Raw genomic sequence first — 12,795 nt, 5'->3', positions numbered from 1 at the left:
GCCCCGCCCCGCGGCTCGGCGGGAGCGGAGCCCGGGAGCCCGCCCCCCCCCCCGGCCCCTCCTCCGCGGAGTCCCCGAGCCTGTGTTACATCTCCCGGCCGCCCACAGCTCGGAATGTGACGTCACCGGGCGGAAGTGACGTCACGCCGCGGCGCGCGGCTTTGGCCCCGAGTTTACCCCGCCGGCCGAACGTGACGTCACGTCGGGCCTCGTGCCCCTTCGAGCCGCAGCCAGGGGCCGGCGCGCCTCGCGACGGCTGAAGAGATTGCCGTCCGAGGCCTTCCTGCCCGCGGAGGGGGCGTTGTTGTGGGAACTAGGGAAGGGGGTGGGGCGTGGCGCGGCGCGGCGCGTGGGAGGATGAAAGGCCTGCCCTCGGGAGCCGCCTGCCCGGTGTTTGGGGGGGAGGGGCGTGGCCGGGGAAGGCCGGGACGATGGGAAGCCGAGAGCCCCAGAGGAGGGGGGGGGCAGAGCCGGCAGTGCGCATGGCCGGGTGGCTGGAGGAGGGCGGGCCCGCCGGAGCCCCTGCCTATGAGAGTGCGTCCTCAGTACGAGGCAGGAATACCCACGTGGGCTGGAAACTCCAGCAAATTCAATAGTTCATTGGCACGTCGGCGGAATTAAACCACTTTGTATGTAATAGGAACATGCAGGGACAGAGCTCCGCCCTCATGGTGCTTACAGTCTTGTAGCAAATGGGACAGAGAAGGCCGCTGTGCGTTAAAGAGGTGAAGAGTGAAATGTTGGGGCAGGGCATTACTTGTCGTCAATAGCAGGAATCAGAGAAGGCTTCGTTGAAGGATGCGGCATTTGCCTTGGATTCCAAAAAGAAGAATAATCCGATGGGCAGAGAGGTGGACAGAGCGTTCCAGGCAAAGACAAGGACCTAACCCAAGACCAGCAAGGCAGAAATAAGCAGTGGACAGATGGTGGTCTAGTCACCCAACCTCTTGGAAACTCAGTGTCCTCATTTGAAAAATAGGATAACCTCCCTTAGAAATGGGTGAAGTGGGATAACCTATTTTAGAAGGTGGTTGTGAGGTTCAGTGAGATAATGTGTGAAGCACTTGGTAAATTGTAAAACCCAAGCACAGATGTCATTTATTATCATCACTTCTCTAAGAGCCGTCTTGCCACCATTGCTCTAGAGCAGAGCTGTCAAACTCATTAGCTGCCTGAAGTACTCCCTAGTGTGCTGGAACTGGATAAAAATGGAATTGGGAAATGTTTAACAGAACAAATACAATGTTTGTAGTTTTCTAAGTCAATAGGTATATGCAGGGATCTGTTTCTGTTGGATACCACTGCTTCAGAAGACTTAACCCATTCATCCCAAAACTCTTACCTAGAACCTGGCTATGGTTATGGGTGGTTGACTTTTGTGTGACTCAGTAATTACATCTAGGCCTGGTTCCACCCATACTTCACTCCATGTCTGTCTTACCATCCCATCCACCTTGCATTCAGTCCCTGCTCCCAGCTATTCCGCTTTCTAGTTCTAGACCCATAAATCAAATGGTCATTGGTTCCACACTCTATCCCTTTAACTTTCAAAACCTAAATTTGTTGTTTGTCTCTTGTTTTCAAAGAGGACCAATGACATCACAGGGTGATGTCTTGACTCGTGTGTGAATTGGATTTAAGTGAGGCAGAGTTGCACAAAGTTGTCAGCCTTACTCTCTCTTCCTGAGTCACCAAAGTCTACTGGGAGGACAAAAGTCAAGGCAACTGTCAATGGCCTGGGATACAGTGGCATCTTGTGCCACTGGGGATACCTTAGCATGTTTGATGTCTGACAAAGCTCTAATCAATCCACAGCTACTGCTTCAGCCACCTTCTTAGCCAATGGAACAGATTATTTTCATCTGCCCATTCTGCCAGGGCAAGTCTTCACATGCTTGGGTTAGACACCTCCCCAACTCATTGAGGGGTTTGAGGCTTATAGGTTACCTTCAGCCTGGTTTAACCCATCTGCCTACACAGTTTACTGGGGTGTGGCCACTGCACATTCTACAGCTTCTTGGAGCCACAGGTGAGAGTTGTGCCAAGTAGACACCAAAGGTAGATGAGCAGCCCTGAAAAGGGCTCAGCAAGCCCTCAAACCAGAGGTGCTAGTCCTCCTTAAACACCCAGTGTGCCCCCAAAAAACTAAATACCCCCTCCTTTACCACCGCTGCCCTATATGTGTTGACTATACCTATTATGGGCTGTAAGTTCTTCCCTTTGGCATTATATCCCTAGTGCTTGGCATGATGCTTCTTATGCAGTGAGTTCTTAAAACTGTTTTATTCATTCATCCATCACATGAAGTAAGGCTGGGAGAAAGTTAGGCTGGTGCCAAATTGTGGAGGGCCTTGACATGTCATCTCTGGTACCCCATCTCCCATCTCTGGGCCTTTACATTGGTCATCCCTTACGCTTAGAATGTTTTCCCTCTTCCCCTCTACCATATTAGAATCCCCCACTTTCTTCAAGAGCAAATTAAGCACTGTCTTCTAAGCAGTTTCATCTTTCATCTGCTAGGTATTCCTCCCTCACTACTTTGTATTTATTTATCATTTTTCTGTGTATTTTTATACAGTGTATGTGTATATATGGAAATGTTGTCTTTCACAATAGAAAGCTCGTAAATGCTTGTTGATTGATTAAATGAATGAATAAATACCTGAAAAGTATTAGGATGTGAGCTCCTTGAGGACAGGGATTTTTGTCTTTCTTTGCATCTTCAGCACTTGGCACAGTGCCTGGCATGTAGTAATCACTTACTATGAAGTTATCGATTGACTGGCAATGGAATTGGAACTTAACTCAGGCGGTTATAAGGAATCTCTAGTGATTTTGGAGGAGAGGAGTGATATCCCCAGAGCAAAGCATAAAAAATGGCTCATGTGGCAGCATCACTAAAGGAAGATTTTATGGGGGCAAAGAATAAAGGAAAGAGCAGTAAGGAGACTCACGTTATTCTGTGCAGGTGATAATGAAGTAGTAAAGAGGGAAGATGAGGGTGGTGGTCTTGAAACAGGAAACTGTTGGCCTCCTGGTAATCTCTGAAAAAGCACACAGCATCACCCTCTGATGAATAGGCACCTTCCAACTTTATCTAGTGAGGATTTTGTTGAATGTTTGTTGTTTTGTTTTCATTTTTATAAAAGATTGTTGCTAAGAGATAACATGAGCAAGTAGATTAAACGTGGACATGGAAGTCAATATCTCTGAATCCTAAATGAAACTCATATGTACTTAACATGTGGTCTTGTGTCTCTAGCTGTTTCACCTGATGAAAGAATTAATAATACCTGAGTGCTGTGTAAAATAAAATAACGGTGGAGATTGATAGGACATCTCCGCCCATTTAATATTATATATAGATCAACAGGCTATCATTGGTGGACATGAACAGGCTCCAACACATTCCAGAGGAAAAGCTGTGCAAACATGAGGTGAATTTATGAGCTTTCCAAAGAAGGAGCAGACATGGATGAAATTATAGATCCCTCTATTTAGGAGATCAATAGCTACAATTAATGGTTGAATTTATTAAGCATACTCCAACTTTATGTTCAGTGTATAAGGTAAATAACATCAGGTATGACTTCAGGGATTGTTCCCTTCCTTAAAATATTTTTATTCTTTTTAATTTAAAAAAAAATAACAGGAGAACATTTTCCTAGTTTACCTATCAAGACAGCCAGGCCCAGGAGCATTCTGATTGGTTAGGCAATATAACCCAATCAAGTTAAACTATCTCAGGCAACACTGGAAGCAGTTGTCAACAATCCAGTTTCAAATACAAGGATAAGTAGCCCCCTTCCCTGCAGAGGAAGTACCTAAACCTTTTGCCAGGCTTCAGTCATCAGCTCCCATATCCAATCCCGACAATTTGCCTCCATTATAGGCCATCCTGGGAATTTCCCTTTGACCCAACTAATTTTGCTCAGCAGATATAGCCAGGTCCAGATTAACCAATCAGAACAAGCCTTTGTTGGTCAAAAGAAAAGGTTGCCTAGGAGACAAGAGGCTTCCGAAGCTCATAGTGGAAGAGATCCCTCTGTTTGAGCCAAGGCTTAAACACATTCTCTTTGTCTCTCTCTGTCTCTTTCTCCACTTGTCTGTTTTTCCCTCCAAAAAAAGAAAAGGGCAGAAATGAGAAGAGCACCAAAATGAAAAAGGAGGAAAACCGATCCTATAGAGAAAATTGCCAGGTTGGTGAGTGAGATGTAGTGGTTGTTTGGGTGAGAGAGGATGACTGAAAGAGGGGACAGGTATGTGAGGGAGGGTAGGAAGGGGGCTCAGTAGTGAATGGTGGGGGATGTGCAGGAGAGCATTCTTAGGGAAGCTGTTTAATTACTAGTTCTTACTACTTTCCTTCCCTGGAGGTCTGACTTCACGTAAATGAACAAATTTAGTCTGTGTGCCCAAAAGGTAGCTAGCTGTAGTTTCACTTCTTCAAGTGAACATTGCTTTTCAGAATCAATATAGGCATAGAGTTGAGAAGCCATTGAAAAAATGTGTGCTCGCAGAACAGAAATCATTATGCAAGTCAGAACTCTCTTCAGGGCTTCATTCTTTACCACCTACATTTAAATTGTCTTTGATGTTTGTTTTTTTAACTAGATCTGTGATCTCACTGACAGGGAATGCCCAATGAGGAAAGTCCTTCCACCAGTGTAGAACTGCGTCTTCTCTTAAACCAACAGCCTTAGAAAGTTGCCTGAGACACTTGCCTGGGATTACATCCCCAGTGTCTATCAAAGGCCAGATTTCTAAGCACTATGTCTGGCTGCCTCTCTATGTCTCAGTTTCTGTGAATGGTATTTTTAAAGAAACACCATAATAAAAAAAATGCCATGAAGAGCTTCTGTCAGTTAGAATATAGATTACCATACCAAAAGGAGAAACAAAGAAACTACACTATGCTGAAAGGAACCATAGACAACAAACCAATATCAGTAATAAACTTATATGCTCCAAATGTCTTGGCATCCAAATTCATAAAGGAGATGTTAGCAGAATTACAGGAAGACATCAACTGTAACACAGTAGTGAGAGGAGACTTCAATAACCTCTTATTTTGAATAAGTCTAACAGAAAGATAAAGGTGGAAATGTGGAGCTGAACAAATTGCTGGAGAAACTAGGATTGAAAGACATGGCACCTTCTAAATGGGACTGCAAAAGAATATACACATTCCTCATCATAACAAAGAACTTTTCCAAAAACTTGACCAGTATTAGGGCACAGAGGTATTGCAAACAAATGTAAAAAGACACAAACAGTAAACATCTTTTACAGACCATAACGCAATAAATGTAATCATTGGTTCAGGGACCACAGACACAGACCCAAATGGAGAATTAACAATGAATAACAAATAATGAGTGGGTCAGAGACTAAATCATAGAAACAGTAATGTGGGGGGAAGATAATGGAACAACATGGCAAAATTTCTGGGGATACAGCTAAAGCAGTCTTCAAGGGAAAACTGAAAGAGGACTAATGAGCTGGATATGCATTTTAAAAGAACTAGAAAGCCATTAAGTAAACAAACCTAAAATAAGCACAATGGAAGAAACATTAAAAGTTACAAGAGAACTGAATATTGGAAACAAAAAGTAGAAATAATAAAATTGTGGACTGGTTTCTTTGAAAAGACTAATAAAAATGATAAACCTTTAGATAATCTGATTAAAGAGAGTAGAAAACCAAATCGGTCAACAAAACAGCAAAGGAGCATGGTGAATCACAACAAAACCAGGAGAAAGAAAAAGAATAATTGGAACATTTTATACACAGTTATATGCTAACAAAACTGAGAGCACAAAAGAAACAAAGGAATAACTTCAAAAATATAAAATTCCCAAACTATCAGAAGACCAGGTAGAGATTTTAAATAACCCGGTTTCAGAAGAGGAAGTAGATTTAGCTATAAAGGAACTTCCAGAGTAAAAACAACAAAAAAACAAAAACCTCCCAGTCCTGATGTATTCATAGGAGAATTTTACCCAACTTTTTTTTTTTTAATGGTACCAATTTTAAATGGGCAGTGAGCTGACACAATGGATAGAATGCCAGGCCTAGAGTCAGGAAGACCCGAGTCCAAATCCAGTCTCAGACACTTACTAGCTGTGCAACCCTGAGCAAGTCATTTAACCCTTTTTGCCTCAGTTTCCTCATCTGTAAAAGCTGGAGAAAAATGGCAAATCATTCCAGTATCTTTGCCAAGAAAACCCCAACTAAGGACACAGAGTCAGACCCAACTGAAAAATGACTGAACAATACCAATCAATTTTAAGTAGATTTTATCCTCCAGGACAAAAATTACATTTCCACTTGTTTATAGTACTGATAAAGTACAGTGTTGATCACTCCTCTCCTCCTGTGCACATTCAAATATTCAGAATGCCCAGATTTAAACAGTAGCTTAAATGTTACTTTTTTAAACTGCTATTGCCTTGAATACAAATTAAAATCCTTCAATTTTTGGAAAACTCTGCGGAATGCTCTTTTTCTGGTGTTTTTAGTCGACCTCTCAAATGATGGATCCAGAAAAAGCACCCCGGGATGGGACTACTCCATCCCTTGGAAACTCACCAGGCATGCCTCCTGGCATGCCCCCATCCCCCCCCCCCCCCCCCCCCCCGGTATAGCTTAGCAATGATGGGGTTGCAAACCTCCAATTTTTTTCTGCTGATGTTCAAATTCTTCCTTCTCTCAGTGGTCTGGTTCTTACCCAGCAGTTAATTATTTCATTTGTCAAGGATCTTCTGTTTATCTTCACCACCGATTTTGCCATGGGTTTTCTCATCCTCTACTGTAGCCTTCGTGTTGAAAGCTTAAGATTCAAGTGCATTCTTGGAAGGCACCTTGTCCCTCCACTTCTCATCTTCAGCCTTGCATTTCTCAGCTTCCCGGACCAGATTCCCAATGTCTTCTTTGTTCAGCTGACCTTTGTCATGGGTGATGGCGATCTCGTTCTCCTTGTCCATGCTCTTACCCTTATCAGACACATTGACGATGCCATTGGCATCAGTATCATATGTTCCTTCAATCCGCTGAATGCCACCGGATAAGTCCTATGAACTCAAACTTGCCAAGCAAATTGTTATCCTTTGTCATTGCCCTCTCACCTTCATAAGCCAGAATAAGCCCACCAGTCTGGTTGTCCAGATAGGTAGTAAAGGTCTATGTCTGCTTGGTGGGGATAGTGATATTTTGTTTGATCAGAACTGTCATAACTCCACCAATAGTTTCAATTTCAAGGGAAAGAAGAGCAAAGTCCAACAGCAGCAAGTCCTGCACGTTCTCAGGTTAATCTCCAGACAAGCTGGCAGCCTGGACAGCTAGACCACATGCAACATCCTCACCAGGATTGGTACATTTGTTGAGCTCCTTCCATTGAAGAAATCCTGCAAAAGCTTCTGGATTTGTGGGATCCAAGTGGAACCACCCACCAAGACAAGGCCATGAATCTATGATTTATCTAGCTTAGCATCTCTTAGGGCCTTTCCCACAGGGGCCAGTATGCCTCAGAAAAAGTCAGCATTCAGCTTTCCAAAATGGGCATGGTGATGGAGGTATGCAAATCAATACCTTCATAAAGGGAGTCAATTTCAAAACCAGTCTGGAAGAGAGGGAATGTTTTTCACATTGACAAGGGTAACCAGCCCTCTCGTTCTCACCGATGTCCTTATGTTTTTGCTTGAACTCATCAGTGAAATGGTTGACCACACAGTTGTCAAAGTTTTCCCCACCCAAGTGAGTATCCCTAGCTGTGGACTTGATTTCAGAAATACCGTCTTCAATACTAAGAAGAGGTTGAAAGTACCACCTCCTTCATTTCTCAAATATATAGAGAACTGAGTCAAATTTATAAAAATTCAAGTCATTCCCCAACTCATAAACGGTCAAAGGGATATGAACAGGCAGTTTTCAGACAAAGAAATCAAAGCTATCTATAGTCGTATGAAAAAATGCCCTAAATCATTATTGATCAGAGAAATGCAAATAAAAACAAATCACACCTACTAGAGTGGCTAATATGACAAAAAAAAAAAAAAAGGAAGTGTTGGATGTTGGAGGGCATGTGGGAAAACTGGGACACAATGTGCTGGTGGTGGAGTTGTGAACCAATCCAACCATTCTGGAGAGCATTCTTGGAACTATGCCCAAAGGGCTATAAAACTATGCATACCCTTTGATTCAGCAATACCATTGCTAGGCCTATATTCCAAAGACATCCCAAAAAAGAGAAGAGGACCTATTTGTACAAAAATATTTATAACAGTTCTTTTTGTGGTGACTCAGAATTAGAAATCAAACAGATGCCCGTTAATTGGGGAATGGCTAAACAAGCTGTGGTATATGATTGTAATGGAATATTATTGTGTTATAAGAAGTGACAAGAAGGATGATTTCAGAAAAATCTGGAAAGACTTACATGAACTGATGCACAGTGAAGTGAACAGAACCAGGAGAATGTTGTACACAGTAACAGCAATATTGTTTGATGAAGAACTGTGAATGACTTAGCTATTCTCAGCAATACAATAATCTAAGACAATCCCAAAGGACTAATGGTAAAGCATACTATTTGTCTCCAGAGAAAGAACTGATATTGATTGAATATAGACTAAAGCATGCTATTTTTCATTTTCTTTCATTTTTTTCTTTAATTCAAGTCTTCTTATACAAAATGACTAATATGGAAATGTTATACATAATTGCATATGTATAACCTGTGTCTGCTTACCATCTCAGGATGGGGGAGGGGAGGGAAGGAGGGATAGAACTTGGAATTCAAAACTTTAAAAAAACTTTGTTTTTTTATTGGGGGGGGGTGCCACCTGCAAGGTCAAATATCAACACATTTCTCTTGGTACCAAATTTTTTTCCAAACCATAAGTGAAAGCAGGAGCAGTTGGCTTATTAATGATTAAGAACCATGATTGAGATAATTGAGACCAGTGATGGTTCCAGTATATTTGGTGACCTGATGCTGGGAATTGTTGATGTTGACTGATACTGTGACAGCATTTGTAACAGTCTTTTCAAGGTAAACTCTAGCAATTTCTTTCATCTTGATTAAGACCATAGAAGATACTTCTTCTGGGAAGAAACTCCTGTTCTCCCTTTTGTACTTCACCTAGACTTTAGGCAGGCCTAAAGTCATCATTCAACACCATGAAAGGCCAATGTTTCATATCTAACTATAAGACAATATTACCAGATTTGTAGCCAATACTCAATTGGCATCAAAGACCATGTTGGTGGGGTTCATTGCAACTCAGTTTGTTGCAGCATCACTAATGAAATGTTTTGTGTCAATGAAGGGAATATAGCTTGGGCTAGTTCTTTTCCGTTGGTCACTAACAATGATTTCCACTTCCCTGTGTTGGAAGACGTGGCGCCAAGATCAATGCCATCTGCAGGCTCTTTGGACATGGTTGTGGGGGGGTCAGGGTCACAGTTGACTAATGTAGAGTAAGAAGGATTGCTGCTGTACTGAGTAACTCTACCAAACTTTTAAACAACAGTTAGTACCCATACTTCATGAATTATTCTCAAAAATTGAGAATGTACCCTACCAGAATTGTTTTATAAGACAAATATTTTCATGATACCTAAACCAGGGAAAGATAAAACACAGAAGGAAAACTATAAACTAGTATCATTCATGAATGGGGGGAGGGGCAGGGAGGAAAGGATGAGAATAAACATTTATATAGCACCTATGTGCCAGTCACTGTTACAAGCTCTTTACAAGTATCTCATTTGATCCTCACAGCCTTGCAAGGCAGGTGCTATCATTTTATATTGCCCACAGTCACAGAGCTATTAAGTGTCTGAGGTCAGATTTGAACTCAGGTCTTCCAGACTCCAGGCCCAGTGTTGTGTGTCCTGAACCACCTAGCTGCCTCTTAGAAATAAATATTATTTGTTTCCAGTTATTTGCTATCATGAAAAGTACTGCTAAAAATATTTCTTGTTATCACTGGCTTCCTTAGAAGTCCACTAATAAGGTCTCTGGTACAAAGGGTATGGATATTTCAGTCATTTTGCATAATTTCAAATTTTTTTTCAAAATAATTGTACCATTTCACAGCTCCACCAACAGTATACCTGAATGTAATGGAATATTATTATGTTATAAGAAATGGTGATGTGATGAATAAGCACACAAAGATCTACTTTCTGGTATTGATTAATAACTAAAGACAGAGATCAGTGAAACAGACTAGACAAGGAAGAATCAGAAACAATGGAATTCAAGAAACCAGTGTTTGATAGTGGAAAACAAATTACTGGGGGGGAGGGTGGGGAATTACTTCTTAAGTGATGAAAAAATGGAAAACTGTTTGGCAAAAAAATTAGGCTTAGACCAACGCCTTCCACCATATTCTACAACATATTCTATATAGGCATTGGAAATGTGAGACTAGAGGTCAGTAGAGAGGTTAGAACTAGATACGCAGAATTGAGAATAATCAGAATAGAGATGATAATTGAATCCATGGAAGCTGATGAGTTCACCAAGTGAAATTATGTAGAGGGAGAACAGAAGAGGTCCCAGGACATAGACCTGGGGGATCCCCAATGTTAGTGGGTATGACAAGGATGAAAATCTAACAAAGAAGACAGGGGGAAGAGAGATCAGTGTCAGAAAATCCTAGAAGGTAGAGAGTATTAAGGAGAAAAAGGCATCAACAGTGTTAAAAGCTGTAGAGACATCAAGAAGCATGAGAATTGAGATCTCAGGTCAACAACAACAACAACAAAATACTGCAAACATCCAGAAAGAAAGAATTCAAGTTTTGTGGAGTCACAATAAGGATCACACAAGATTTAGCAGCCACCACTACAAAGAAGCAGAGATCTTGGTATGTGATATTCCAGAAGGCAAAGAATCTAGGCTTACAAGCAAGAATAACCTACCCAGAATAATTTAGTATATTCTTATGGGGGAAGGGGGGATTTTTAATGAAATAGAGGGCTTCCAAGGATTCCTGATGAAAATACTAGAGCTGAATAGAAAATCTGGCATGCAGACATTTGACTGAAGAGAAATATAAGGAGGTAAACAGGAGTGAGAAATCATAAGGTTAAACTGCTTACTTTCTTATGTGAAGAGGTGGTACATATAAACCTTTAGAAGTTTATCATCACCAAGGGTCATAGGGGAAGTCTAATTAAGCAGATGGCCTGGTTTTAATTCTGTCATATTTGAATGATCTCAAAATAAGGATGGAAGAGTGGGGAAAAAGAATGCACTGGGAGAGGAAGAATGGGAGAAATTATCTCACATAAGTGTGGTGTATAAGGGATAATATATGAAATGGAAGGAGTAGTGTGGGGTGGGAAGGAATGATAAACACTTGAACCTTACTCTCATCTGAACTGGATAAAGGAGGGAAGAATATACCTACCTGCAGTTGAGTACAGAAATATATTGTAACCAACAGGGAAGTAGAAGAAAAACGGTTAAGGGAAAGGGTGGGGAGGGGTGTGGAATAATAAAAGAGAAGGTAGAATAACAGAGGCAATAGTCAGAAACAAGACAAATTCTGAAAGAATTTGGGGAGAAAAAGGAAGGAAATGTATTAAATAACAGGATTGAGGAAAATAGCACAGCAATAATAACTGAATGTGAATGGGATGAGCTCACCCATTAAACAGAAGAGAGTAATGGAATGCTTTAGAAACCAGAATACAAGGATATATTGCTTATAAGAAACACACTTGAAACAAAAATACACACTGAGTTTAAATAAGGAATTGGAGCAGAATTTATTATGCTTCAGATGAAATAAAAAAAAAGGCAAGGGTAGCAATCATGATCTCAGACAAAACAAAAGCAAAAATAGACTAATTAAAAGAGAGAAACAGAAAAAATACATTTCACTAAAAGATACCCTAGGCAATAAATTAATAAGAACACTAAACATTAATGCAACAAATAACATAGCAGCTAAAGTCTTAAAGGAAACATTAAATGAGTTAACAGGAGAAAAAGACATAAACTATAACAATGAGAGGCCTCAATTTATCTTTCTCAGTCCTGGATAAATCTAACCATAAAATAGTAAAGAAGTTATGCAGATGAAGAGAATTTTTGGAAAGTTAGATATGATATACCTCTGGAGAATACTGAAGAAGAATAGAAAAGAATATACCTATTTCTCAGCAGTGAATGGCACCATGAGAAAAGCTGACTATGTATTAACACACAGAAACCTCATAAACAAAAGCAAAAAAGTAGAAATATTAAATGCACCTTTTTCTGACCATAATGCATTAAAAATGACATTCCATATAGACTTTTTGTGTAAAGATTAAAAATTAACTTAAAATTAAATAACTCCTAAAGAATGAATCAAAGAATAAATCATAGGAATAATAATATCATTAAGATAATGACAATAATGAGACAACATACCAAAACTTGTGGGACACAGCCAAATCAATGCTTAGAGGAAATTTCACATCTCTAAATGCTTACCTCAATAAAAGAAAGAAGGAGTAAATTAACAAGCATGCAACTAAAAAAAAAAGTAGAAAACCAACAGATTAAAAACTTTCAATTAAACACCAAAATAGAAATCCTGAAAAATCAAAGGAGAAATTAACAAAATTGAAAGTGAAAAAATTGAACTATTAAATAAAAGTAGGAGGTGGTTGTTTTTGAAGGAAGAAAAAACAACAAAATAGACTATTATCTAATTTGATTTTAAAAAGAAAGAAGAGGGGCAGCTAGGTAGCAGAATAGATAGAGCACCAACCCTGGAGTCAGGAGGACCTGAG

At 40.5% G+C, this 12,795-nt stretch overlaps 1 pseudogene; it reads right to left on the bottom strand.

Moving 5' to 3' along the window:
* Nucleotides 1-313: 313 nt before the first annotated feature.
* LOC114051649 lies at nt 314-9,438 on the bottom strand (annotated as a pseudogene).
* Nucleotides 9,439-12,795: the final 3,357 nt, after the last annotated feature.

The sequence above is a fragment of the Vombatus ursinus genome, unplaced genomic scaffold (genome assembly GCF_900497805.2).
Source record: "Vombatus ursinus unplaced genomic scaffold, bare-nosed wombat genome assembly UNPS02014804.1, whole genome shotgun sequence".
Taxonomy (NCBI): domain Eukaryota; kingdom Metazoa; phylum Chordata; class Mammalia; order Diprotodontia; family Vombatidae; genus Vombatus; species Vombatus ursinus.
This window is presented reverse-complemented; position numbering and strand designations above follow the sequence as displayed.